Source organism: Giraffa tippelskirchi, chromosome 11 (genome assembly GCF_054371585.1).
Source record: "Giraffa tippelskirchi isolate mGirTip1 chromosome 11, T2T-mGirTip1v1.2.pri, whole genome shotgun sequence".
Lineage (NCBI taxonomy): Eukaryota > Metazoa > Chordata > Mammalia > Artiodactyla > Giraffidae > Giraffa > Giraffa tippelskirchi.
The window spans coordinates 47540289-47567372 of record NC_137285.1 but is presented as its reverse complement, the minus strand read 5'-3'; the positions used below and the strand labels follow the sequence as shown (position 1 = coordinate 47567372).

At 37.7% G+C, this 27084-nt stretch overlaps 2 long non-coding RNA genes across 2 annotated transcripts; one reads left to right on the top strand and one right to left on the bottom strand.

The window, feature by feature from the left end:
- Nucleotides 1–4669: 4669 nt before the first annotated feature.
- LOC145527357 (uncharacterized) lies at nt 4670–27084 on the top strand. The gene is made up of 3 exons (XR_014069710.1): nt 4670–4776; nt 24000–24221; nt 24754–27084. It is a non-coding gene; the product is annotated as an uncharacterized LOC145527357 (long non-coding RNA).
- Nucleotides 22024–27083, bottom strand: LOC145527360 (uncharacterized). Its single transcript, XR_014069713.1, has 2 exons — nt 24767–27083; nt 22024–23553 (listed from the first exon to the last, which is right to left on the bottom strand). It is a non-coding gene; the product is annotated as an uncharacterized LOC145527360 (long non-coding RNA).

Genomic DNA, 27084 nt, shown 5'->3' with positions numbered 1-27084 from the left:
GTATTATTTAAATACTTTTGCAGCAGTACACTCCACCCCCATTACACGTAAACATACAACAATGCATCTTATCTTGTGAACTAGGAAATTGAAGGTTACGATTCAGATCTTTGTAATTTTCTGAAACTCATATAACAATTACTATAAAACTAGAATTAACATTGTATGTTTGACTCTCAGTCCAGTACTTTTTCTAATACAAACATCGTAGTTCTAAAGTGCTACAGATATCCTCACTAGTTGGCACTAAACATTTAGTGCTTGTGAAGCACTGAATTAGTCTCACTAACAGAAGTAAGAATTCACTTAAAAGGAAAAAAAATCTACGCTTTGCTGCCTTTTAGCTATACTGTCTGTCCTTCTGGAAAACTGTGATACATCAAAATTAAAGAAGATAATACTTATTACAACATTTACTACATAGCAGACACAGTTCTTAGTGCCTGGCATTTCTTAAGTAATTTAATTCTCACAACAAACCTGTAAGATAGGCATCCTTCTTATCATTCCCCTTTATACATAAGGATGAAGCAATGAGACGCCAAATGGCTTGCCTAAGGTAATAGTGGAAGTAATGACCAAGCCAAGATGTAAACCTAAGCAGTGTGATTTGAGTGACCTTGTTCTTAACCCTTATTCACTCTGCCTTTTGGATGGTAGAAATCTCTTTGAACTATGTGTTTAATAAAATTCTGTTTTATGGCATCACAGTATGCTTAATAGTGCTAGTTGCATAGTAGGAACTCAATTTTTAAAGCTCATTACTTTTTGTTTATTTTTTAATTTGTTTGCTTTTTTTTTAAAAGCATGGTTGATGTATAAGTTACAGATGTACTATATAGTGATTCTCAATTTTTAAAGGTTATAGTCCACTTGTCATTATTGTAGAATATTGGCTATATTCCATGTGTTGTACAGTATATCCTCATAGCTTATTTTATACATGATAGTGTGTGCCTCTTAATCCTTTACCCCTATATTCTCCCTCCCACTTCCTTCTCCTCACTGATAACCTGTCTTGTCATATTCTTTTGAACTTGTTCTGATCTATAGTCTTATATTCTCCGCTAGACAGCAGACCCCATAAAGTTGGGATCACAAGTCTTATTTTTCTCTGAGTCTCCTACTGGGTTCAGAATTGTGCTTTACCTGAAGTAAGTGCTTTTTTAAGCATTTGTTAAGTAAAGAATGAGTAAATTAAGGACTAAAGATGAAATAAATTGCCAAATAATTGAATGAATAAATTAAGGAAAAAAAAATTTTTGAGAAAATACTTGATTCAATATAAGAAGACAATATCTTAAGATATCACTAAAGATTTCCTTCGAGAAAATAATGTCATTTAGTTTTTTCATTCCTGCTAAGTGTGCATGTATAAGTGTGTATATGTCATAAAGGAACTTGGGATGCTGTATCAGTGCTCAGTGTGATTGTGGCTGCTTCAACATTATTATATTCAGGAGAGTTTAGTTAGACTAATTTCCCCCTGAATTTAAATGTGGATGCCTCCTTTAGGTATTATAAGTGAGGTTAATGAAACGTTCACTTTCAATTCTAGTTGGGACCATTTATATGCTAATTATTAAACAAAGACAGTCTGAAAAACAAATACACAACTGTACTAAAGACACTTTAAAAAAACACTCTCCTTATGGTCACTGGTATTTCTTAGCTAGTGTAGAATGACTTCTTTTATACAGTTATTCCCTATGTAATTTTTCTCAACTTAGTTTATATTAGAAAGTCTTTCCCTGACTTTATACCGTTCACTCCAGAATACCCCACATTTTGTATGACACACTAAAACAGAGGGAAATAAATACCTGATGCATAATGTTCTAAGAACTGGTGCATAAATAACGTTAAATAAACAAACACTCTAGTTTGAGACTTTGTGATAATCATAATCGCATTATGGTCATAATCCGTTTACTTTTTAGCAGGCAGTTTTATTTAACATCTGTAAGTACCTGTGTAAAGCAAAATGCCAAATACACTGCAAGTATTTCTTGAAAGATAATATGGTATTGAATCATTGTTACTATTGGATTTTCCTTTTTTTCTGATTAATTTAGTTTCATACTGTCTGTGGTAAGAGAGCCACTGAAATGGAATCACTGAACACAGTGCAGTCATGGGCAGGAACAGACCATCACTCTGGTTAAGAAAGACCTGTTTCATCTGGAGTTTTTGCTTAAAAGTTGTTTTTAACCTGCCCATATGAACAAGAAATTGTTGATGTCAAGACAGAGATTAACTTCTTTCTAAAACTTGCCTCTTCTCTTTAGTCAGAAAGCTTAGAAGTGAGTTTGTCACTTCTTGTCCATAGCAGTTGGAATAGATTTTTTTCCTTAAGATGCGAGGGCCATTGATAAGCTGGTAACACAAGCTTCCTCCTGTTTATTTATTCACTCAGCAATCCTTTATTAACCAGTGACCATGTGACTGCTTCTTAAGCAGAGTTCTACTTTAACATGGCTAACAACCTTACCAACAGAGGGTAAGGGAGAGTTCCTGCAGGGAGTAACTCTTCTATTAAATTTTTCCTATCAAAATATATTTAAAGTATTTTATCTATTTTTGAATAGCTAATGCATGCATAGAATGCAATTTAAAAGGTGCACATAAATGTCCCTTTCAAAAGTAAATCTGCTTCCCACTCCTATCTTTCTCTTCCTTACGTACAAACACAGCTGCTGGTATGATGGGTATGCTGTATGTAGAAGAATTGATTGCAAAAGGGCATTCCTGAGGTGAGGGCAAGGGGAGCACGGATACATGTACAAATACAGGGCCATGAAAAATGAAGATTTGAGGAATTACTGAAAAATATTTCAGAACATCTAGGGCAGAAAAGTGGCTTATTGGGTAGAGGAAAGAAAAGCTGGTACAAGAGAAGCCTACAGGCAAAGAACTGTAGTCTGCTTTTGAAGCCAAAGCACTTTCTCTTTTACAATATTTTAAATAGCCACCATCATACATAGATTAATATAATGTCCACTGAATATAATAAGATTTAATTTACATTTATTGACTATCTAATAAGTACTAGGCATATATAGACTCTGCCTTTTTGGCATTTTTTATCCGTTGAGGTAAACAAACAAACAAAAAAAGACACTATTTGGGGATAAATAATTAAAAGCAAAACCTCCTCCCTACCCAGGAAACCTCTCCTCAAAGATAGAAGAAAAGAAAACAGTTTTACTATTGAATAAATGTGAAAACAGAATGTGATGCCCATCACAGGAAATCCACTAAGAAATTGCAAAGACAGAAAGAAATCTCACTTTTTTATATAATCAGATAGATACAGTCATCACATAAATGTTCCCAAGATAAACAATACATAGTCCTCACCAAGAGGACTTAATGGCTCGTCTTTCACATGTAGTTCATCCTAAATTTACTTGGTAATTGGGATGGCCTTCTTTATTATCCAAAGGAAAAATAAGTTCTCATATCTTTATGACATGTGGTAGTTTGCAACTTAGAGCACATCTCCTAAATTCCCAGGGCTGCTGTCTTCCTTGATGATTACATTTTAAGGACTAAGTAATTCCCAGATCCTTGAGTTAGACTCTTGTGGGCCATAAATTTGGTAAGACGCTTGTTTAGCAGTTAAAACCATTTACATACATGTTAAAGGAACATAAGATTTTGAATGATAAGTTTTCTAAAATAAATGTTTCAAGAAAAAGGAGAAAATGGAAGTCTCTTCCCTTATTGTCAACAGAGAGAATTGTTTCTTCTTTTTTTTTTTTCTTTTCCAGTTTGTATTTGCCATTGCAGCCCTCCCTTTAGTACTGCAATACAGTGACACCACAAATTTCTAACTCCATTGCTGTATTCACCTTTCTCTAGACAAGTTGTCACACTCTAAATAATGGGCAAGTCTGTAGTAAAATACAACATAAAGTAATTGTCAGATTCTGATCAAATAACAAATTTATTAAATTTCACAAAATCCATACAGTGTTTGTCTGAAGCAATAATCTTTAACCATATTATACAAATAGTAAATGGTTAAATCAAATTCTTAATTATCAATACACAAAAGTTTCTTTTTTAGTCATATATTAATTTTACAAATATTTGCGATGTCTTTATACTTGCATTTTCAAATGAATTAGTAGCTCAAATGAATAACTGGTAGTTCCTTATAAAGTCTTACCCAATCTAAGCCTAAATAATAGCTTAGCACTGAAGCCTGATAATCTAAAATTTTAATTAAGAGTTTTGCTTTTAAGGCCCAGTATATTTCTCCTGAATTCGTCAATCACAGAAACACCATAACGTTTATACAACAGTTTAGGCCAATTAGTTATTGTTCTATCTTCCCATGATTTTTTCCAGATGTGAAATACACTTGTAGCCATTATCTAGGATCAAAGTCTTATTATGAGGCACTCACTGAAAGGTACAGATTGAAAGTCCAGTTTTTAATGTATATGGCTTTGCTTTTGAATACAAACACCCCATGGGTCACTTTTTTTTTTTTTTTCTGCACTGGATCTAAATCGGTAGTAATACAGTTATAATAGGCAGCTCACATAAAATCTCTGTGACTAACAGGCATTCACCTTTGTTCTGTTGTCTTTTAGTTGCTAAGTCACATCCAACACTTTTGTGACCCAATAGCTTATAGCCAACCAGGCTTCTCTGTCCATGGGATTTCCCAGGCAAGAATACTGGAGTGGGTTGCCATTTCCTTCCCCAACCCAGGGATTATCCTGCATTGCAGATGGATTCTTCACTGTCTGAGCAACCAGGGAAGTGAATCTCTATATAAGTGCCAAACTTCTGTTTGTCTGTTATTAAGGTTTTCTTTTTTGTTACTTCATCCTTTAGTATACCAGTGAACAAAACATTTTTGTGTCAAATTTAGAACTTGAGTACCTGGATGCATATTAGTTACCTTTACTTTCTTATTATCAAGAGTTACTAAGGAAGATAATCCAATTTTACTCTAACAATAGTCAGATAGTTTAACTTAAAAATCCAGACCCTGTTGATGCTATAAGTACAATTTGGAGCATTGGGAATGAGATTATGGGAACTATTTCTAGGAGTGCAGAAAGCAAAAGTAAATGTAATAAATGATATGTTTATTTTCTAGTAAAATGTGGTTCTTAAAGAGATAATGAAACAACTCTGAATAGAACAGCAATACATCTATGAGAACACTAATAAGTTTGCTAGAATACCTACATTCAGCTACATTCAGTACCAATATTAGTACCTCTGGAAAACTTAAGTTTCTTTTGTGGAACTATAGTCTAGTCATCTTAAGAAGGTAGCTCCCCATGGGAAGCATGACTCCATCTTGTTTTTTGTTTGTTTTTCACGTAAATAGCAACAATATGAACAATATGAAGAGGTCTCTCCCAGTATGATGACAGCTTGTCTTGTCTTTCCTATATAACATTTCTATGTACACAAAATTTGGTCAGTAGCAATGGCTGATTTCTTCCAAGTCCTTCTAGATCATTATGACTTTATGTCTCAAGGTTTCTAAGGAAAGAAACCTTGTTAAGTATTGGACATAATTATGACAGAATTCAATAAAATCATATATACAATATGGTCTCAGGCCTAAATTTATAGGCTTAATACATGCATAAATTTAAGGAAAATGATTCTGTGTTTACTGGTAAGAATCACTCTAATTTTTGACAAGGCTAGTGGTAATGCTGAAGACCATCTTGACATAGCAGATTTCAGAATCTTAGCTAATGAGTTTTATACAGTTTGATTTATTCACTGTATTTTCTAGGGCACTAAAGACTTTAGAAATTTGTAAATATTTGCATAATTACTTGATAAAAATAAAATTACTTCCTCTGTCTGATTTAAATGTGCTAATAACCCACAAGTAGAAATTATGTTTATTATGAGTCTTTATCATCACCTGAAAATTGTTTTCTTTTGACAAAAGAAAGATTTTATTTATGATACACACCATAACTAGACAAAATCTCTTAACCTTTTACAATATTGGTTTTATGAAACCCAGGTGCCACCTGGTTTTTGATGAAGTCGGGAAGAACATCCTGTGCTTATATTGGAAGTAGCCTATAACGAATTGACTTCCCTAGTGGCTCAGATGGTTAAGCATCTGCCTGCAATGCGGGGGACCCGGGTTCAATCCCTGGGTGGGGAAGATCTCCTGGAGAAGGAAATGGCAACCCACTCCAGTATTCTTGCCTGGGGAATCCTACAGACGGAGGAGCCTGGTAGGCTACAGTCCATGGGGTCACAGAGTTGGACACGACTGAGCGACTTCACTCAGTGCCTCTAAAATCCCTGTTTTATTCATATGATTCTATTGATGGCACACAGCACAGATCAAGCAATTGGAAACTTTGGTACAGGGATTATTTTGTTAAGTAATTCCCATACTCTAGTCAAATTATTTTTAGCCAGTCCCTTTTATAATCCATCTACTTTTTTTTTAGCATGTATTTTTTAAATGAATAAGCATTTCTTACTGTATCAAAAGGGAGATTCTAACTTTTGAATTTGCCATATTTTAATAGCAACTTTAGCAGCTCTGTCAACAAAATGAATCACTGCTACCTGAGTAGGCAGTTGTTAAGTCTCTACCAAATCAGCTGTCACTTTTCTATGAGATATTTTTAGTACCTACAGGAGTAAAAAATCCTCCATTAAAAAAAAATTGCTTTGTTGCATGACAGATGCCAAATATATATTTATCATTAGTACGTATAGTCTGTATATTCATTTAAAATCCAGAACCACGAAATGCATCTCTAATAACAGCTGTCAACTTGATCTGCTTGTGCAGACCTATTTCTGTAGAGTGGATGGAGTGTCTGTGGAGTTCCCTTCAGAGGCTGACCAGTTGGGTTATTCTCTTCCATAAAAAACTCTAATGGAGAAGCCAACTCCGCTGTCTTTAATCTTTTTGCTTCTTCGGCTAGATCTACATTGTGCCCAACTGAGTGGTTGCTGCTAAAATTTGAGTAATAGTCTCTCCTTGCCTTCCTATCACATTTTCCCTAAATGTGGGCTTTGATATCTAGTAAGAGAGCCAAGATAAACCTGAATCAAGAGCAATTTTGACCTGCCCTTGGATCCATGCCAGTAATTTCTGAGAAAATCTCAACAAACTACTGATTAAATCATTTGGGGACTTCACCTCTCTTTTGGGTACACCACTGTAGCTTCTCTCAGCAGACGTTTAGTATAAGGCTTCAGTATCGCCATTGTCAACCCCTTTTAGGTCTCTGCTGCCCTCAGACTTTTCATGGTTGTGGGGAGAGGCAGATAGTTGGCTTCCCTTGCCCACCATACCCTTTATTGACTCTGATGTGCTTACTCCATCTAAGGAGCAAAGTCCATGCAGTACCAGTGAATGCCTCCAGCCATGGAGCTTTAAACCAATAACATGCAGTGCTGAATATTTCTAGAGTCACAGGGAAAATAAGCCTTACAAGAATAATATCAACTGCTGAGAAAGGCACACCAATTATCCAGGAGTTGTGGGTATTTTCTCAATAGTTTCAGCTTTACTGGCACCAAATAGGAAGGGCTGATTCTCCTTCATATATATATTTATCCACTTAACATTTATCCGCTTAACATTTATCTGCTTAACACCTTTTGTGTCTGCCTTTTTCAGATTGTCCATATGGAAGCACAGTCTTTTATGCAAGTTCTCAATTATTTTCAAGTCAGGTCTCTTGATCATGTCTGTTTTCCTAGCTACATAATGTGTGGAAAAGAAGGTACTCATAAAGGTGAATCTGACTGAAGACATGAAGTGGTCACAGGACTAGACCACAAGACAGGCAAACCTACATCCTCAAACAGGACAGATATAATGTGTTAATGGTTAAAGAAGTTGTACCTTTGTTCTTTTGTGAAGGAAATTTATTAACTAAAGAAACTATCCATCACATCCCCTCTCAGTCATCGCATCCCAACCCCTGAGTCAGTTTGAGTCAGGGGGAGATGAAGAGACACAAGAGAAACAGAGGGGGCAGCAAAAGAAAAGAATGAGGAGAATTCTATGAAAGAAAAGGTGCCCAGGGAAGGCCATCTCCAAATATGCTTCAATGGCATATTAATTATTTTAAAAGTTACTTGAGTGTCTACTGAAGGAAAATGCACAACCTAGAAGTTACAAGTTTTACTCAGAGATCTTACTAAGGACTATAGGTGGGGACACAGCCTCTCAGATAGCTTTGAAGAATGCCTAGAAGAGTTAAGGGAGAGGCCAGGATATATAGGAGTTTTTGCTGGGCCAAGGCAGGGGAAGGGGGGGAAGCATGTAGTTGAATATCAAAAGATTAGGGCTAATCACAAAAACAGGCCTGTTGAGTTAATGGTTTTAGAGTATTGTTTAGTCTCTGAGTTGTGTCCTACTCTTGGTGGCCCTATGGACTGCAGCATACCAGGCTTCCCTGTCCTTCACTATCTCCTGCATTTTGCCCAAGTTCATGTCCATTGATTCAGTTATGCCATCCAACCATCTGATCCTCTGTTGCCCTCTTGCCCTTAATCTTTCCCAGCATCAGGGTCTACCAGGTGGGAATATGCAAGAATCTGGGCTTACTGAAATTATTCCTTAGAGTTGTGCCTTATCTAACTAAGACAATTATAGGAAGCACAGAATGTTTTCTGTTTTCCTCCATCCTGAATTCCCCTCAGGGTACACTGTCTGGGGGCAGCTGCAGTGGCTGATATCTTATGGTGGGTATTCAGTTCAGTTCAGTTCAGTTGCTCAGTCATGTCCGACTCGTTGCAACCCCATGAACCGCAGCCATGCCATGAAGTGATGGGTGTATTTGTTCTTTACTGGAATGATAGGCAACATTCTTTGTCCACATAAGGAACAACTAACATAACACATGAAACCAAACAGGACCCTGTGGGGCTTCTGAGCATGGAAGCATTTCTCTCCCCCATTACTTACTTGTAGGGAACAGTCTTCAGCTTTCCTGAGTCCCACAGGGCAGATTCAAAGAGCAACAGGGGAAGGGAGGGGATGAAGAGACAAGGGAGGAGTAATCGAGAAACCACCTGAGGCGAGATTAAAGGAGCCAGAGAGACTCATCAAGATTAGGCGATTAGGAGACTAGCTGAGAGGGTATTAAAGCAGCTCTGGCCTGTCCTACACCCTGATCTTATCAGCAACCCCACTCTTAAACCATGGCTGTAATAACCCCACACCAGTTTCTCCCAACTTAGGACACATAATTTTGGTGCCAGGGGTTTACTGTGTCCTCCTTCACCTGGCAAACCAATAAAGCTCTTCTTTTCTACTTCCCTCAAAACTCTGACTACAAGATTCAATTCGATACTAGTGTATAGAGGTTAACCTTTTGGCAACAGAGGGACACGATGACTTCTTTGTCTTCCTGGAAGCAGGAAATAAATGTCTCATGTGAAAGGTACACTTCCTGCCTCTGGAAGTAGCAGGGCACACTTATGTCAAAATTGGGAATTTGGGGCCAAGAATACTGTATGTGTAAACAAATCATGTTACTTCTTTAATATCCCAGGGCCAAACTCTGTTTAGATTCTGCACTAACTGAGCTAATTAATTAATTAAGCCGAGTTTCTTTGTCCTGTTGTTGAGGAGGGAGAAATTTACTTATACACTTCTAGGTTCTTCTGGCTAGTCTAAGAATTAAAGTGACATGAGATATTTTAGCAGAAGAAAATCAAACAAATGTATAATAGCATGTTTATATGGGAGAATCACTATGAGCATCACTATGAACAAGCTAGTGGAGATGATGGAATTCCAGTTGAGCTATTTCAAATCCTAATAGCTGATGCTGTGAAAGGGCTGCACTCAATATGCCAGGAAATTTGGAAAACTCAGCAATGGCCACAGGACTGGAAAAGGTCAATTTTCATTCCAATCCCAAATAAAGGCAATGCCAAAGAAGGTTCAAACTACCACCCAATTGCACTCATCTCACATGCTAGCAAAGTAATGCTCAAAATTCTCCAAGCCAGGCTTCAACAGTGCATGAACCCTAAACTTCCAGATGTTCAAACTGAATTTAGAAAAGGCAGAGGAACCAGAGATCAAATTGCCAACATCCATTGGATCACTGAAAAAGCAAGAAAATTCCAGAAAAACATCTACTTCTGCTTTATTGACTATGCCAAAGCCTTTGACTGTGTGGATCACAACAGACTGTGGAAAATTTTTAAAGAGATGGGAATACCAGACCTGACCTGCCTCCTGAGACATATGTATCCAGATCAAGAAGCAACAGTTAAACTGTACATGGAACAACAGACTGGCACCAAATTGGGGAAGGAGTATGTCAAGGCTGCATATTGTCACCCTGCTTATTTAATTTATATGCAGAGTACATCATGCAAAATGCCAGGCTGGATGAAGCACTAGCTGGAATCAAGATCGCCAGGAAAAATATCAATAACTTCAGATATGCAGATGACACCATCCTTATGGAGAAAGTGAAGAAGAACTAAAGAGCCTCTTGATGTAAGTGAAAGAGAAGAGTGAAAAAGTTGCCTTAAAACTCAACATTCAGAAAAAATAAGATCATGGCATCTGGTCCCATCACTTCATGGCAAATAGATGGGGAAACATTGGAAACAGTGATAGATTTTATTTTGAGGGGCTCCAAAATCACCGCAGATGGTGACTGCAGCTATGAAATTAAAAGATGCTTACTCCTTGGAAGAAAAGCTATGACCAACCTACACAGCATATTAAAAAGCAGAGACAGTACTTTGCCAACAAAGGTCCATCTAGTCAAAACTATGGTTTTTCCAGTAGTCGTGTACGGATGTGAGAGTTGGACTATAAAGAAAGCAGAGTGCCAAAGAATTGATGCTTTTGAACTGTGGTGTTGGAAAAGACTCTTGAGAGTCCCTTGGACTTCAAGGAGATCCAACCAGTCCATCCTGAAGGAAATCAGTCCTGAATATTCATTGGAAGGACTGATGCTGAAGCTGAAACTCCACTACTTTGGCCACCTGATGTGAAGAACTGACTTATTGGAAAAGATTCTGATGCTGGGGAAAATTGAAGGCAGGAGAAGAATGGGACGACAGAGGATGAGATAGTTGGAAGGCATCACTGACTCAATGGGCATGAGTTTGAGTAAGCTCCAGGAATTGATGATGGACAGGGAAACCTGGCGTGCTGCAGTCCATGGGATCACAAAGATTCAGGCACGATTGAATGACTGAACTGAACTGTACTGATAAATGGGAGAGACCCAGGAAAACTGTACAAGTCCCCCAAATGAGTGAAGCCCTAAACTTAAGAGGATGTCAGGGGTGGTGGTTCAGTACTTCAAAGTGTTGTTGTTCAGTCACTAAGTCATGTCCAACTCTGTGTGACCCCATGAATTGCAGCACACCAGATTTCACAGTCCTTCAGTATATCCTGGAGTTTGCTCAAACTCAGGTGCATTGAATCTGTGATGCCATCCAACCATCTCATCCTCTGTCGCCCGGTTCTCCTACTTCCCTCAATCTTTCCCAACATGAGGGTCTTTTCCAGTGAATTGGTCTTCTCATCAGCTGGCCAAAGTATTGGAGCTTCAGCCTCAGCATCAGTCCTTCCAATGAATATTTAAGGTTGATTTCCTTTAGGATTGACTGGTTTGATTTCTATGCTCTCCAAGGAACTCTCAAGAGTCTTCTCCAACACCACAATTCAAAAGCATTAATTCATTGGTGCTCAGTCTTCTTTATGGCCCAACTTTCACATCCATGACTAATGGAAAAACCATTGCTTAGCCTATACAGACCTTTGATGGCAAAGTGATGTCTCTGCTCTTTCATACACTGTCTAGGTTGGTCATAGCTTTTCTTCCAAGGAGCAAGCGTCTTTTAATTTCATAGCTGCAATCACCATCTGCAATGATTTTGGAGACCAAGAAAATAAAATCTGTCAATGTTTCCCCATTTTCCCCTTCTATTTGCCATGAAGTGATGGGACTGGATGCCATGATATTAAGTGTTTTTTTTTGAATGTTGAGTTGTAAGCCAGCTTTTTCACTCTTCTCTTTCATCTTTATCAGGAGGTTCTTTAGTTCCTCTACACTGTCTGCCATTAGAGTAGTATCATCTGGATATCTGTGGTTGTTGATATTTCTCCAGCAGTTGTGATTCCAACTTGTGATTCATCCAGCCTTGCATTTCACATCATGTATTCTCATAGAAATTAGATAAACAGGGGTGATAACATACAGCTTTGATGTACTCCATTTCAAATTTTGAACCAGCCCATTGTCTGGTTCTGACAGTTGCTTCTTATCCTGCATATAGATTTCTCAGGAGGTGATAATGTGATCTGGTATTCCCATCTCTTTAAGAATTTTCTACTGTTTGTTGTGATCTAGTCCACATAGTCAAAGGCTTTAGTGTGGTCAATGAAGCAGAAGTAGATGTTTTTCTGGAATTCCCTCGCTTTTTGACCCAGTGGATGTGGGCAATTTGATCTCTGATTCCTCTGCCTTTTCTGAATCCAGCATATGCATCCGGAATTTCTCAGTTCACATACTGCTAAAGCCTAGCTTGAAGGATTTTGTGCATTATGTTGCTAGTATGTGAAATAAGTGCAATTATATGGTAGTTTGAACATTATTTGGCATTGCTTTCCTTTGGGATTGGAATGAAAACTGACCTTTTCCAGTCCTGTGGCCACTGCTGAGTTTTCCAAATTTGCTGGCATATTGAGTGCAGCACCTTCACAGCATCATCTGTTAGGATTTGAAATAGCTCAACTGGAATTCCATCACCTCCACTAGCTTTGTTAATAGTGATGCTTCCTAAGGCCCACTTGACTTCACACTCCAGGATGTCTGACTCCAGATGAGAGACCACATCATCATGGTTATACAGGCCATTAAGATCTTTTTTGTATAGTCTTCTGTGTATTCTTGCTGCCTCTTCTTAATCTCTTCTGCTTCTTTTGCGTCCTTGTCATTTCTGTCATTTACTTTGCCTATCTTTGCATGAAATGTTCCCTCGGTATCTCCAATTTTCTTGAAAAACTCTCTGTTCTTTCCCATTCTATTGTTTTCCTCTATTTCTTTGCATTGTCCACTCAAGAAGGGTTTCTTTTCTCTTCTTGCTCTTCTCTGGAAGTCTGTGTTTAGATGTGTATGTCTTTCCCTTTCTCCTTTGCCTTTCACTTTCTTGTCTAGTTATCTGTAAGCCCTCGTTAGACAGCCACTTTGCCTTCTTGCATTTCTTTTGGGGGGCGTGGTGTTGGTCACCAACTCCTGTATAATATTACAAACCTTCATCCATCGTTCTTCAGGCACTCTGTCTACCAGAGCTAAATCCTTAAATCTATTTATCACCTCCACTATATAATCAAAAGGGATTTGATTTAGGTCATACCTGAATGGTGGAGTGGTTTTCCTTACTTTATTCTGTTAAAGCCTGAATTTTGCTATAAAGAGCTGATGATCTGAGCCACAGTCAGCTCCAGGATTCATTTTTGCTGACTGTATAGAGCTTCTCCATCTTCAGCTGCAAAGAATATAATCAATCTGATTTAAGTATTGACCATCCAGTGATATCCATGTGTAGAGTCATCTCTTGTGTTGTTGGAAGAGGGTGTTTGCTATGACCAGTGCATTCTCTTGGCAAAACTCTGTGAGCTTTTGCCCTGTTCATTTTGTTCTCAAGGCCAAACTTCTCTGTTACTCCACATATTTCTTGATTTCCTACTTTTGCATTCCAATCCCCTGTGATGAAAATGACACCTTTTTTTGGTATTAGTTCTAGAAGTCTTATAGGTGAAAAGGTATTTTACATGGAATGGAAAAACAAATACTTTGTGAACAAATGTTTGCTGGGTCATGCAGAGACAGTGGGACACAGAGAAGAATTTAACAGATTTTGCTAGGTTCCTTCATGTCTACAACACATAGTTCATACTACAGTTATCAATGGTGAAAGCTGCCTTGCTGGAATAGGTCCTCTGTCTGCATTCTTGTGGACTAAATTAGGTGGAAGTTCAGAGTTTCTTCCTTAGTCTTTTGGGCCTTGACTGTTTTCAGCTAGAAATAATCTTCATCCCAAAGAGACATTTTGGGTGGTAAACATTTTTCCCCTACCTGTTGATTTCTCATAAATGTATTTTTTTTTGTCTAAAATGTATAAAATTTGCTACTTTTCTGATCCTATTTCTATGAGACCATGCACATGAATTAAAATTTGTTTCCTTTTTCTCTTGCTACTTTGTCTTGTGTTGATATTATTATTAGTTCAACTACAATAATTCAAAAAAAGGTAATGAGAAAATATTCCTTCCAAACACATTCATCTTCATAGTTCTTCCAGTTTTCTTTGTCTTTTTCATATAGTTGCCCAAATCTTTTTTCATTTTCTTCTTAGATGATATATGCCAGTATTTCATTTGCTTGGAATGAGACTTGCCTAAGAAATTCCAAAAATACATTAATTCATCTAAATCAAAGGAAGCAGCCTTAGACAACTGAAAGACTGGATTCTCATCTACTCATTTCCCACGGGACTGAAATATAAACTTTGTAAGACAAAGATCTATAGGTAGCATTCCTGGCTTCCCATATTTTCCAACCATATGGTGATTCTATGAAATTTTAAAACCTGTATCATCCATGCTTATTTTATAGTAAAACCTTGAGTTTAGAAAAGGTGGTCTATCAAACTAGTATTTCAAAAGAGCAGGCAAATAGGAGGGAGACTTTTTATGGACTGTTGAAAGGCCACAGACTTTAAACTCCTCCTAAATTCCTAAACTCAGTTCAGGAATTATCAGGTATTCCCTCCTCATCACCAGAATTCTTGAGGAAATAGAATTAAAAATAAAATCTCCTCCCGAACCAGAAAACCTCTCCATAAAAGCAGAAGAAAAAAGTTTTACTATTGATTAAGCATGGAAGAAAAACGAGATGCACATCAGAGGCAATCTGCTTAGAAATTGCAAAGACTGAAAGAAATTTCACCTTTTTGCATAGCCAGGCAGATGAGTCCATCCTAAGTCGCTTCAGTGGTGTCCGACTCTTTGCAACCCTATGGGCCATAGCCCATCAGACTACTGTATCCAAGGGATTTCCCAGGCAAGAATACTGGAATTGATTGCCATTTCCTTCTCCAGGGGATCTTCCCAACGCAGGGATAGAACCTGTGTCTCTTATGTATCATACACTGTGTACCTTATGTATCTTTACCACTAGTGCCACAGACAGATGAGGGGAAGGTCAAAGTTTCTTTCTTTCCTTCTTGATTGTTTTCAGTTCAAAATACTATGCATGCTGAGTAGACATTCTGAGGTGAAAAATTTGCTCCCCTACATTATCTATACTGATTTCTTTAGTGCGTGCATGCATGCAAAGTCACTTCAGTCATGTCTGACTCTTTGCAACCCTGTGGACTATAGACTGCCAGGCTCCTCTGTCCATGGGATTCTCCAGGCAAGAATACTGGAGTGGGTTGCCATGCCCTCCTCCAGGGGATTTTCTTGACCCAGGGATCAAACCTGCATCTCTTTACCTCTCCTGCACTGGACAGAAGGAACCTGTATAAATAAAAGGAACCAAGCGAAGTCTGTTTATCAAACTTCCTGTCTGTGTCCCACTGGCTCTGCATAGCCCAGCAAAAGTTTGTTTGCAAAATATTTGTTTTTCCTTCTCCATGTAAATTGCCTTTCTCCCTTTTGACATTCCAAACCACCACTCCCAACATCTTAAGCTGAGGGCTTTGACCATTTTGGCTTCAGTAAGTGAAGTTTAGTACCGTAGATATTGATTGGACAAGGTCAAATAGAAAATAGACAACGAGAAAAAAAGGTCACAATGTATGGAACTCCTTTGAGAATTTATGCAAGAATTTAAAAAGAAAAATGGTAGAGAAACATCATGAAAGTGATTTTTAGAGAGAAAGAATATCTAATTTGGAGCCTCAAGGAAAGGATGATAAAACCTGGTGCCACATATGAGAGAAGAGAGCATTTCTGGAGCAATATTTCTGAACTGATGAAAAGAGATACAATAAAATACACAAATGGCTGATTGACCCTTGCTAGGGGCAGAGATAATTTATACTAAGAGACAAATTATGTAGACAAAACACAAGGAGATATGTAGGTACAGTGACGGGAAATCAAGAATGTTTTTCTCAACATGAATCATTCATGTTGAGGTTTGACAGAAAACAGCAAAATTCTGTAAAGCAATTATCCTTCAATAAAAAATAAATAAATTTAAAAAAATGTTTTTCTTTTAATCACTTCTATTGTTTCATTGAAAACAAAAACCAGGTTATTAGCTGAGAATTAAGAAAAGGAAGGATGTTTTCTAGGTTTAAATGGAAAAGAAAGCTATGATAATTAAACAGAAGAATATCCATAAATTTAGAAGTGACATTATAACTGTTCAGTTTAGTAATGACTGATGTAAAATAAAAACAATCAGTATGATTTTGTGTTTTTCTCCAGTCATATTCAGCTAATCAGTTGCAGACACGCAATGGATAAAGCTTTGACATGATCAGAACAGTACTTTAGCTGAAAAAGTTTTATTAAATAAGATAACCAGAAGAATTGAAGATTTGTTTGAGGCAATGATTTTAATAGCTGACCATGAAATTTAAGCTAGAAAAGAAGGAAAGATAAGAAATAAGGTATGTAGGGACACAGAAAAAGTAGTGGAATCAATGGATTGTGGGATCGCAAAATTAATGAAATTGGGAAACTAGAGAAAATTAGCTGTTAGTATATTTGCTTCTCCTATGTTGGGGTCCTTTAATGGACCAGAACCTGGTGGTATGGAGTCGACGATAAGAAAGTAAAGGAAAGAAGGAAGGAAAGAGGCTGATATTCTCTGGTTTACACAGAAAGTCAATAAAATCCTAGACAAAGGATTTGCACTGTCTACGCAGGCTCAGGGCGCCCTCTCGAAGAGGTCTTGAAAGCCTGGGCAAGTAAGTAGACACAGCGGACCCCTGTGCTCCATAGAAGCAGCCTGAATGAGAGAGAGAGAGAGAGAGAAATGAAGAAAGACACGGGGACCAATGTTCTGATGGAACAAGAGTGTTTATTCAACATATTGTGGGCATATATATATATACTGTCTTACAAGATAGCTTTTTCAGCAGAGATAGGGATCAAAAATCTTAACAAATCATCCAGGAAGACAGAAGACTCAAAGAGAGGATTGTAAATAATCACTTTACATATCAGAAAGGAAGAAGATCGTAAATAGTTACTTTTCACCGTATGGAAAGGCTAACGAAGGAGATGCATAAATTCCTTGTTCCCGGGAACCAGCTTGCCGGCCCCTCTCACACCTGCATTCAGGAACTAATAAGGAACAGAGGATTTATGCAAGACCGAAAACAGCACACAGGAAGCCTCCTGTTAAATGCTCTCTAACACTCCTATACGTCCTTGAATCTACTTTTCTATTTCTACTTCATTTTAAATAAGTATTATGTTTGTTATGTGCTTCTTCTATCTCTATAATTTTATTTGTATAGCATTTCCATTTTGAACTATAAAATTTGGTTCTGCAATTTATATTTTCCAGTAAATATTAATATTTAGTTTTTCTCACTTGTGAAGAAAATGTCTTCAGAGCAGAGACTATGTCTGTCTATTTCACTGTTGAAAAATTAATTCCAATTTAATTCAAGACAAACTCATACACATGCAGCAGTTCACTAGATGCATTCACTCTCAGGTTTTATTGGTTTACAAGGAAATTACTCCTTTTCTCTTAAGAAGTTTGACACTATTTTAGTGAAGAAAGAATGTATTATGAGGAAACAAATTATTTAATTTTAAAGATTATGTCAAATTGCCTGAGGCATGCAAAATGAGGGGTTGAAAATATAGGAGAGGTATGATAAGCTATTTCTCAAGGACCCTGAAGACTTGGGAAAGGATGAAGTCACATTACTTTTAACATTCCTCTTTAAATTGGTAGAAAAGGGAATATTTGAATGTAAATGAAATACGATTTTCTTTTATGAGTCTAATAGAGTGTGAACATGCCAGATAACTTGAGTGCTGTCTGTAAAATAAAAGATGATTTCAACATCTAAGAAAAGAGTTAGCTGGAAAGGATAAGGTTTTAAGGAGAGTGAAGAAAACTTTAAGTAGGAAACATAGAGAATGTATAGATGATTGAATCAGAAAGCATAACTAGATGTATGTGTAGAGTGAAAAGCAGACTATAGGTTTGTGGCCATAGATGTGTATTGGGTCCAGTCTAGCAGTTGTGTTAGTTATACCCAAGTAACATTCTGCAGGCCAGGGGGACTAATAGAGAGGGCATAGGGTAAATCCATTTGGGTATTTAGGATGTACTTGATTGGGTGAGAAAAAAGGATGATGCAATGAGGGAATTGAGAATATTAGCAACAGAGAAAAATTGGAGCACTCTGGAGATGGATAAAAAGGTGAAGGTCAAAATAGAAATGGAGTTTGATAAATTAGATGAAAAGAAAGAACCAGGGAATAAAGGTCTCAGTTGATAGAAAACAAGAAAGTGGAGGCAGCATCTGGAAGAGGAAATAAGGAAAGTAGATGATTGTTGTTAGAGTGGAAATTTTGATTTTAAGCTCTTATAAATGGAATCATTGTGAAGATGATAAAATTTAATATGTTGCCATGTCTGAGGAAGTTAGCAACAAAATTCACATATAAGTGTATTTTTGAATATCTGTTTATGTTCATTGATTGTTCATAAGGCAATGTTTAGCAGACTGTAATTCCAAGTTAAATGACTAATGCTTCAAAATGTTAATTCAGTCTCTAGTTAAATCTAGATACATAAATATCTGAGATTCAGATTTGTTTTCCATTCTTCTGCTCATATTTTCTACAGTTTCTTATTGATATTCTATAAGCGCTAGTCTCTGAAATAAAAGCATGAATTTTGCTTTTTTTAGCCACAGTTACTGACAGTAAAATAGCAAAAAGTGAAAAAGTAAAAGTGTTAGTTGCTCAGTTGTGTCCAACTCTGCGACTCCATAGACTGTAGCCTGCCAGGCTCCTCTGTCTATGGAATTATCTAGGCAAGAATACTGGAGTGGGTAACAATTTCCTTCTCAAGGCCATCTTTCTGATCAAACCTGGGTTTCCTGCACTGCATTCTTTACCATCCGAGCCACCAGGGAAGCCCAAATGGCAAAAACCCATTCTAAAACTTTCAAGACATCTAATTATCCAAAATTATATATAAAAAATTTAATAATTCAGGTTAAATGCATGTGAATAAGAAAACAACTCTTGGAGATATTCAAATACTTCAGAAAAAAAAATATGGGAAATGGACATCTTAGTTTGATTATACCTAGTATAATAAATATTAGAAATTATATTTCTTAATAATATAGAAATAAATATTAAAATTAGGTATAAATATTAGGTATAAAATTAAATTAATATAATTTTATTTCCAATAATAAAATTAAGAAATGATTCCTGCTTCTATCATTTTCACTTATCTTTAGACCAAGTCTTTAAGTTTAACATTTAGAAGTGCACTGCATTGTCAGTTTTACTGAACTGAAAAATGTTAATTTGCCCCCAACTTTTTCTGCTCAGTTTATGAAATTGCTTTCAGTTTAAATTACTGATATTTACTCAGAAGAAGATAATGGTATAGACACACTGCTTTGGTAATTTCATTATGATGACATAAAGTTAGTCAGCTTTTATCCAAATAGACATTATATTTAAAAGAATAAAAAGAGACTTATATAGATATTAGATTGGCTTTGTTGAGGAGGAATTCCTCTTGATTTCTTTTGGCTAGTCTAATTTAATTTACATAAGACAGATTAACAGAAGAAAAAACATTAATTTGTACCTATGGCGATCTCATAGAAGTAGGACACAAGAAGTAACCAAAGCAGACAGGCTTAATATATTATAGACAAAGGACCAATACATTTGTGAGGAATTGACAGGACATAGAAGCTTAAATTTCGAGTACTTAGTTAGTGAATAATCCAAACAGAGTTTGGGATTAGTTAAAAAAAAAAAAAGTAACAATGTTTATTTACATAGCCTTTTAGGCCCTGAATTTCCTTATCACTGGTGATAAGAGTGTCTGTCCACCTTTTGGTATATAGAGGGTACCCTTGGTATTGGAGATGTTTTCAGGGAGATGAGGAGAGGGTCAGAGTGTGTTTTTTGCACGTTTTTTTTTAAGTAACTTTAATTTAAAAAAAATCAATATTCCACTTTGTCATATTTTAGGGTGGCCTGCCCTGAGCCCCAATTGTTTAAAAATATTAGACTAATTTTTGCTAGTTTTTGGTCATACAGATAAACTTAATGGCATAATATGTTGATTGCTAATAAAGTCATTTAATATTCTACACATCTGCATATTTATCAGCTCCAAGTGTAGTCTTGCAATCAGCAATTTCCCCAAGATAACTCTCCTGTGGTGCTTGGCAAGATAACATAATGCTTGATGAGAAGTAAGGCACTCTTGAACCAAGAGGTAGTCAGCTTTCAATTTTGGTACAAAGGAAATGAGCTCACTCTGCTGCCCCAGGCATCAGAGTCAGCACTGAGCAGGGCACCCCCTGAGCAAGGAAAACCCAAGCAAGGCTCATCATTTAAAAGCGATCTGCAGCATTTCCAAAACATTTTTAAAAGATGAAACAGATTGTTATGCGCTCATTGGTAATATATACTTAGCGTTAAAAATCCCTTTCAGTGAAAGAGTCTTGTGATTTTAAAAAGGAGAGTCCTTATTAGGTGTCATACGCATATTAAAACATTGTAATAAATACCTATTCCCAAAGAATTGCAGCTCACGGAATATTCTTGGTACATGATGATGCTTTAAAGAAGTTGTACATTTCTTACCAAACATTAATGTAGCTACATTGTGTACTTATTTTACTGTTTATAATGCAATGTGCTGGAGTAAGACCCAGCTATATTTGCTTTTCTATTACTAAGTCAAGAACTAAAATGCAAAGTACTTTGGGGAAAGTTGAAGTGCAGTATGATTCTATCTCCAACCATACTTTGCTGTAAGTACCTTTCTAATTACATTCCCTCAGGATATGAAAGAAGTGCAAATTGTTCACCTTCTATCATGAACTATATTGGGACCTGGTATATTTTAGATAACTAAATTGTTACCAAACTCTTACCAACCCAGGTTCAGCAAAAAATCAATAATCAAAAGACAAGTATCAGTGGAAAGGAGAGATGCTTTAATCAGAGAAGCCAGCAATCCGGGGAAAAGATGGACTCATATCCTGAGATCAACTCTGAAGATTCTGCTCAGCCATAAGTTTTTAAAGGAAAAAAAGGTGGGGGAGAGGGGAGAGAATCTCAGTGAATCATCAAAGCAGGAGTTTGGGTTCTGCATCACTCTTCCTTGAGTGCAGACTGGCTGACTCTCTCTTCATAGCTTATCTTGCTCATGTGATCTGTCTGCAGGATTGCTAAAGGGGCTGTTGGGGTAGAGAGCTAGTCATTTTTAACTACTTAATTCTTCATTCTTTCTTCTTTGTATCTAGGAAAAGAATTGGCAGGTTAGGCCAGGTGTGTAGTCAGGATCATTTAGTGATTGCATTCTTTTTATTTATTTATTTGTATATTAGCTATGCCAGATCTTCATTGCTGCATGGGCTTTTCTCTAGTTGCAGCGAGTAGGACTACTCTCTAGATGCAGTGCACTGGCTTCTCATTGCGGGGTCTTCCCTTGTTGCTGAGCACTGCCTGTAGGGCGGGTAGGCTTCAGTAGTTGTGGTTCCCAGGCTCTAGAGCACAGATTCAATAGCTGGGGCACATGAGCTCCATGGAGTGTGGGAGCTTCCTGGACCACAGGATTGGAAGCGTGTCTCCTGCATTGGCAGGCAGATTCTTTACCACTGAGCCACCAGGGAAACCCAGCGATTCTTATAATTAGGTTCTTTCAAGGTTAGAGAGTGACAGAAAAGAGCAAACAGGAAAGGAGCAGAAGAGCAGCTTTCAAAATATGTTAAATAATAGTGAATAGTACATTCTAGATTCTTCTTAAATTGCTCTTTTTCTTTGGAACTAAAGTAACTACTATTTAATAATCTATTGTCCATATATATCTCACTAAATATATACATATATAAAACAAAGAAAAAGTATGTAAGATGATTTCTTTCATGAAAACACTTGAACAGATTTACTCCCTTTGTATTTATCAAATGCCTACTTTGTGCCTCATCTTGGGATACATCAGTGAAAACAAAAAACAACAAAAATCCTTGGTGTCATGGAACTTATGTTTTCATGGACAGGGAGAGACAGTAATTGTAATTAATGGGTAATATGTAAATTAGGCTCTATTAAAGGTGATTAAATTTTGTAATAGTAAAAAAGAAAAAAGTAGGGCAAGATAAGGGAAATCCGGAATGCTACTTTAGATAGAGAGGTGTGTAGCTATGTTAAAGAAGGTGGCCAGGGAAAAACCTCACTGAGAAGACAATTTGAACAAAAACATATAAAAGGTGAACCATGTAAATATGAGAAGGGCAGAACACCAAAGAAAGAAAATTTAGCCAGTGAAAAGGCGCTAAGAGAAGAATATATTTGCTGAACTAGAGGAGCAAGAAAGACAATGTTGCTGGAACATTGTAGAAAGCAGTAAAGTAGGTCAGAGAGGCAATCGGGGATGAGATCAAGTAGAGCCTTGCAAGCCTTTGCTAAGAGCTTTGGATTTTAACTCTGAGCCAAATGCAGAGCTACTGGAGAGTTTTGAGTAAATAAGCTGAATTATTTTAGAAAGAACCCCCTGGCTTCTTTGTTAGCTACTGAACTTGGGAAATAAGAGTGAAAACAGGTACAGCCTACCTCAGAAATAAAAAGGTGGAAACACTTTCTCGTCTTCCTTTCTAGATTCTTTAGTCTAAAATTAAGTTGATACAAGATGGATTAACAAGAGAAAGACAAAATTGCATATGTATGTAGGGGGGGGTGCCTTCCCAGATGGTTTAGTGATAAAGAATCGACTGCCAAGGTAGGAAATGTGGACTCAATCCCTGGTTTGGCTAGATCCCCTGGAAGAGGAAATGGCAATGTATTCCAGTATTCTTGCTTGGAAAATCCATGGACAGGGGAGCCTGGTGGACTACAGTCCTTGGGGTTGCAAAGAATCAGACACGAGCACACACATACACACCCAAACACCCACGCGTGCGTGCGTGCACATGGGAGCCTCATGGAGACTCAAAAGGCAATCAAAAAATTGAAGCTTATATACCATCCTAAGCTAAGGAAAGGGGTAGGGATCTGGGGATGCAAAGGGTAAGAAGACCATTCACAGGAAAGTGAAAGAAAATGGTTAAAAAACAAAGGTTGGCCTGTTATGCAGATAAGTTTTCTTGGTAAAATCTATCTCTGGTAATGGCTCTTTTTATGGATTAGAAAAAAAAAAATTCTTATCTCTTGAAGTTTACCTATAGGTGAGGTACAAGTATAGTGAGCAAAATAAACTGGTAAAATATTATAGAAGTTATGTAGTGATAAGTGCTTAGAAGAAAAACACACACACACACATATCAGAGAATGGGAATATAAAATGACTGAACAAGAAAGAGTTGTAACTTTTAAAAAGAATGGCCAGGACAAGTTCCACTGGTAAATGACCTTTGAGCAAAGACATTTAAGAAGCGGTGAGGCTATGGTCTACCCTGGCAGTGCAATGGTTAGGACTCTGTGCTTCCACTGCAGAGGGTGTGATCCCTGGTCCTCAGAAAACTAAGATCACACAACATCTGGGGTAGCCAAAAAAAGAAAAAGTGGAAAAGAATGAACTGTGAAGACTTTCTCATTTAGACAGTCAGCAAAGTTGTAATATTACCTAATGAAAAACAGGTCTTCCCTTGTAGCTCAGCTGGTAAAGAATCTGCCCACAATATGGGAGACATGGGTTCAATCCCTGGGTTGGGAAGATCCCCTGGAGAAGGGAAAGGCTACCCACTCCAGTATTCTGGAGTATATTGTCAACCTATTTGTTTAACTTATATAGAGAGTACATCATGAGAAATGCTGGACTGGATGAAGCACAAGCTGAAATCAAGATTGCTGGGAGAAATATCAACAACCTCAGATATGTAGATGATACCACTCTAGTGGCAGAAAGTGAAGAGGAACTAAAGAGCCTCTCGATGACAGTAAAAGAAGAGAGTGAAAAAGCTAGCTTAAAACTCAACATTCAAAGACTAAGATCTTGGCATCCAGCCCCATCACTGCATGGCAAATAGAAGGGGGGAAAGTGGAAACAGTGACATATTTTCTTTTCTTGGACTCCAAAATCACTGCAAATGCTGACTGGAGTCATGAAATTAAAAGATGCTTCTTCCTTGGAAGGAAAGCCATGACAAACCTACTGAAAAAAAAGGTGCAAATGTTAGTCGATCAGTCATTTCCAACTCTTTGTGACCCCATGGACTCTAGTCCGCCAGGCTCCTCTGACCAGGGAATACTCCAGGCAAGAATACTGGAGTAGGTTGCATCCCTGTCTCCCGGGGATCTTCCCGACCCAGAGATTGAACCCAGGTCTCTTGTGTTGCAGGCAGATTCTTTACCTTCTGAGCCACCAGAGAAGCCCCCATGACAAAACTAGACAGTATATTAGAAGCAGAGACATCATTTTGCCGACAGATGTCCATATAGTTTTTCCAGTAGTTATATGTGGATGTGCCCTTGAGAAGGAAATGGCAATCCACTCCAATATTCTTGCCTGGAGAATCCCATGGATGGAGGAGCCTGGCAGGCTACAGTCCATGGGGTCACAAAGAGTTGGACACGACTGAGCGACTAACACAGACACACACACATGTATGGGTGTGAGAGTTGGACCATAAAGAAGACTGAGCAACAAAGAATAGATGCTTTTAAATAATGATGTTGGAGAAACCTCTTGAGAGTCCCTTGAACTGCAAGGAGATCAAACCAGTCAATTCTAAAGGAAACCAACCCTGAATATTCACTGGAAGGACTGATGCTGAAACTGAAGCTCCAATACTTTGGCCACCTGATGGGAAGAGCAGACTCATTAGAAAAGACCCTAATGCTGGAAAATATTGAGGGCAGGAGGAGAAGGAGATGACAGAGCTTAAGATGGTTGGATGGCATCACCATCTCAATGGTCGTGAGTTAGAGCTAACCTGGGAAATAGTGAAGGACAGATAAGCCTGGCGTGCTGCAGTTCATAGGGTTGCAAAGAGTTGGACATAACTGAGTGACTGAATAACAACAACAACAAGTGTAAAATCTGATACTGCTCTTGGATACCCCCACATCAGCCCCCATGGTTTATTTCTTTACTGATGGTTTAAGACTAACCTAACTGGTTAGATAAACCTGGCTTTATTTTATGAATATAGGGATTTATAAAAGTGCTTCATTTGAAGTTCCACACATTGATAACTGTCCCTAAACTGAGACTCCTTGCACAGATCTTGGTAGTTCAAGGTACAGTAGCACATTTCCTTTAAACAACTTGGTTCATAGGTGCCTTGTGCTAGGGGATGCTTCTCATATGATGCATACCAGCTTTCTCTTTCTCTCCCTGCATGTATAATTTCCTTTCAAATAAAAGCCCTATATGAGTTTCAGGGGAGCAAAATTTACCACCCTAAAATGTCTCTTTGACACGTGTATTATTTTGAACTAAAAACAAGCAAGACTCAGAAAGAAACTGTAAAGTTTCCCCCTAACTGTCTGAAAGAATGTATATAGAGGACCTGTTACAGGAGGAGGGTTTTCATCATAGGAAACTATCGTCTGAACTGGGTCCATAGGCAAGAAGGAACCTCGCCAAGGCTGTTTTTAAAAATTCTGCTCTGTGTTTCATTGTCTTTGCATGGGCAGCAAACATTTGCTGGCTAAACATTTGCTTTTCCATTTCCATGTGAATTGTCCACCTCACCTAGTAGTCCCAAACCACAACCTCAGTATCCTCTTTTGTCTGTAGTTGAAGATAGTATTTAAGAAGAGAGTTTTGACTGCTTTGGTGAGTTACTGTTTTCCTAGGTCTCTCCCATGAGTACATATTAGTAAAATTTTGTTCAAGTCCCTCTCTGACAGAGTATATATAATCTGTAATGTCTCCTAAGTCATTTCAAATATTCCAACTGGATAAAACAACACAGGTGCCAGTGTTAGAAAAAGAGCTAACATGACCAAAGTTTATAGTATGTGCACTTAGACAGATCTGGGGAGACAGAGATGTATATCTAGCTCTCTCTCAGCAGATAGATCTGCTTCTATAAGCAGATCCCTCTACTCACTCCAGAAGATATCCAAGTTTAGGTAATATCACAAACTTACCATCTTCATTGTCAGTTGATACACAGTATAATAAAAATTTAAGTATGGAAATTTACAAAACAACAACAACAAAAAAACCCTCAACATTCAAAACCTAAGATCATGGCATCCAGTCCCATCCCTTCATGCCAAATAAATGGGGAGAAAAATGGAAACAATGAAAGACTATTTTGTTGGGCTCCAAAATCACTGCTGATGGTGACTGCAGTCACGAAATTAAAAGACATTTGCTCCTTAGAAGAAAAGCTATGACAAACCTAGACAGCCTATTAAAAAGGAGAGACATCACTTTGCTGGCAAAGGTCTGTCTAGTCAAAGCTATGGTTTTTCCAGTAGTCATTTGCAGATGTAACAGCTGGACCATAAAAAAAGGCTGAGCACCAAAGAATTGATGCTCTCAAATTGTGGTGCTGGAAAAGACTCTTGAGAGTGCCTTGGACTTTAAGATCAAACCAGTCAATCCTGAAGGAAAGCAACCCTGAATTTTCATTGGAAGGAATGATGCTGTAACTAAAGCTCCAATACTCTGGCCACCTGCTGTGAAGAGCTGACTCATTGGAAAAGATCCTCATGCTGGGAAAGATTGAGGGAAAGAGGGAAAGGGGGCAACAGGGGATGAGATGGCTGGATGGCATCACCGACTCAATGGACATGAGTTTGAGCAAGCTCCAGGAGACAGTGAAGGACAGAGAAGCCTGGCGTGCTGCAGTCTATGAGGTCGCAAAGAGTAGGACACGACAGAGCAACTCAACTGATTGACATTAAAAAAAAAAAAAAAG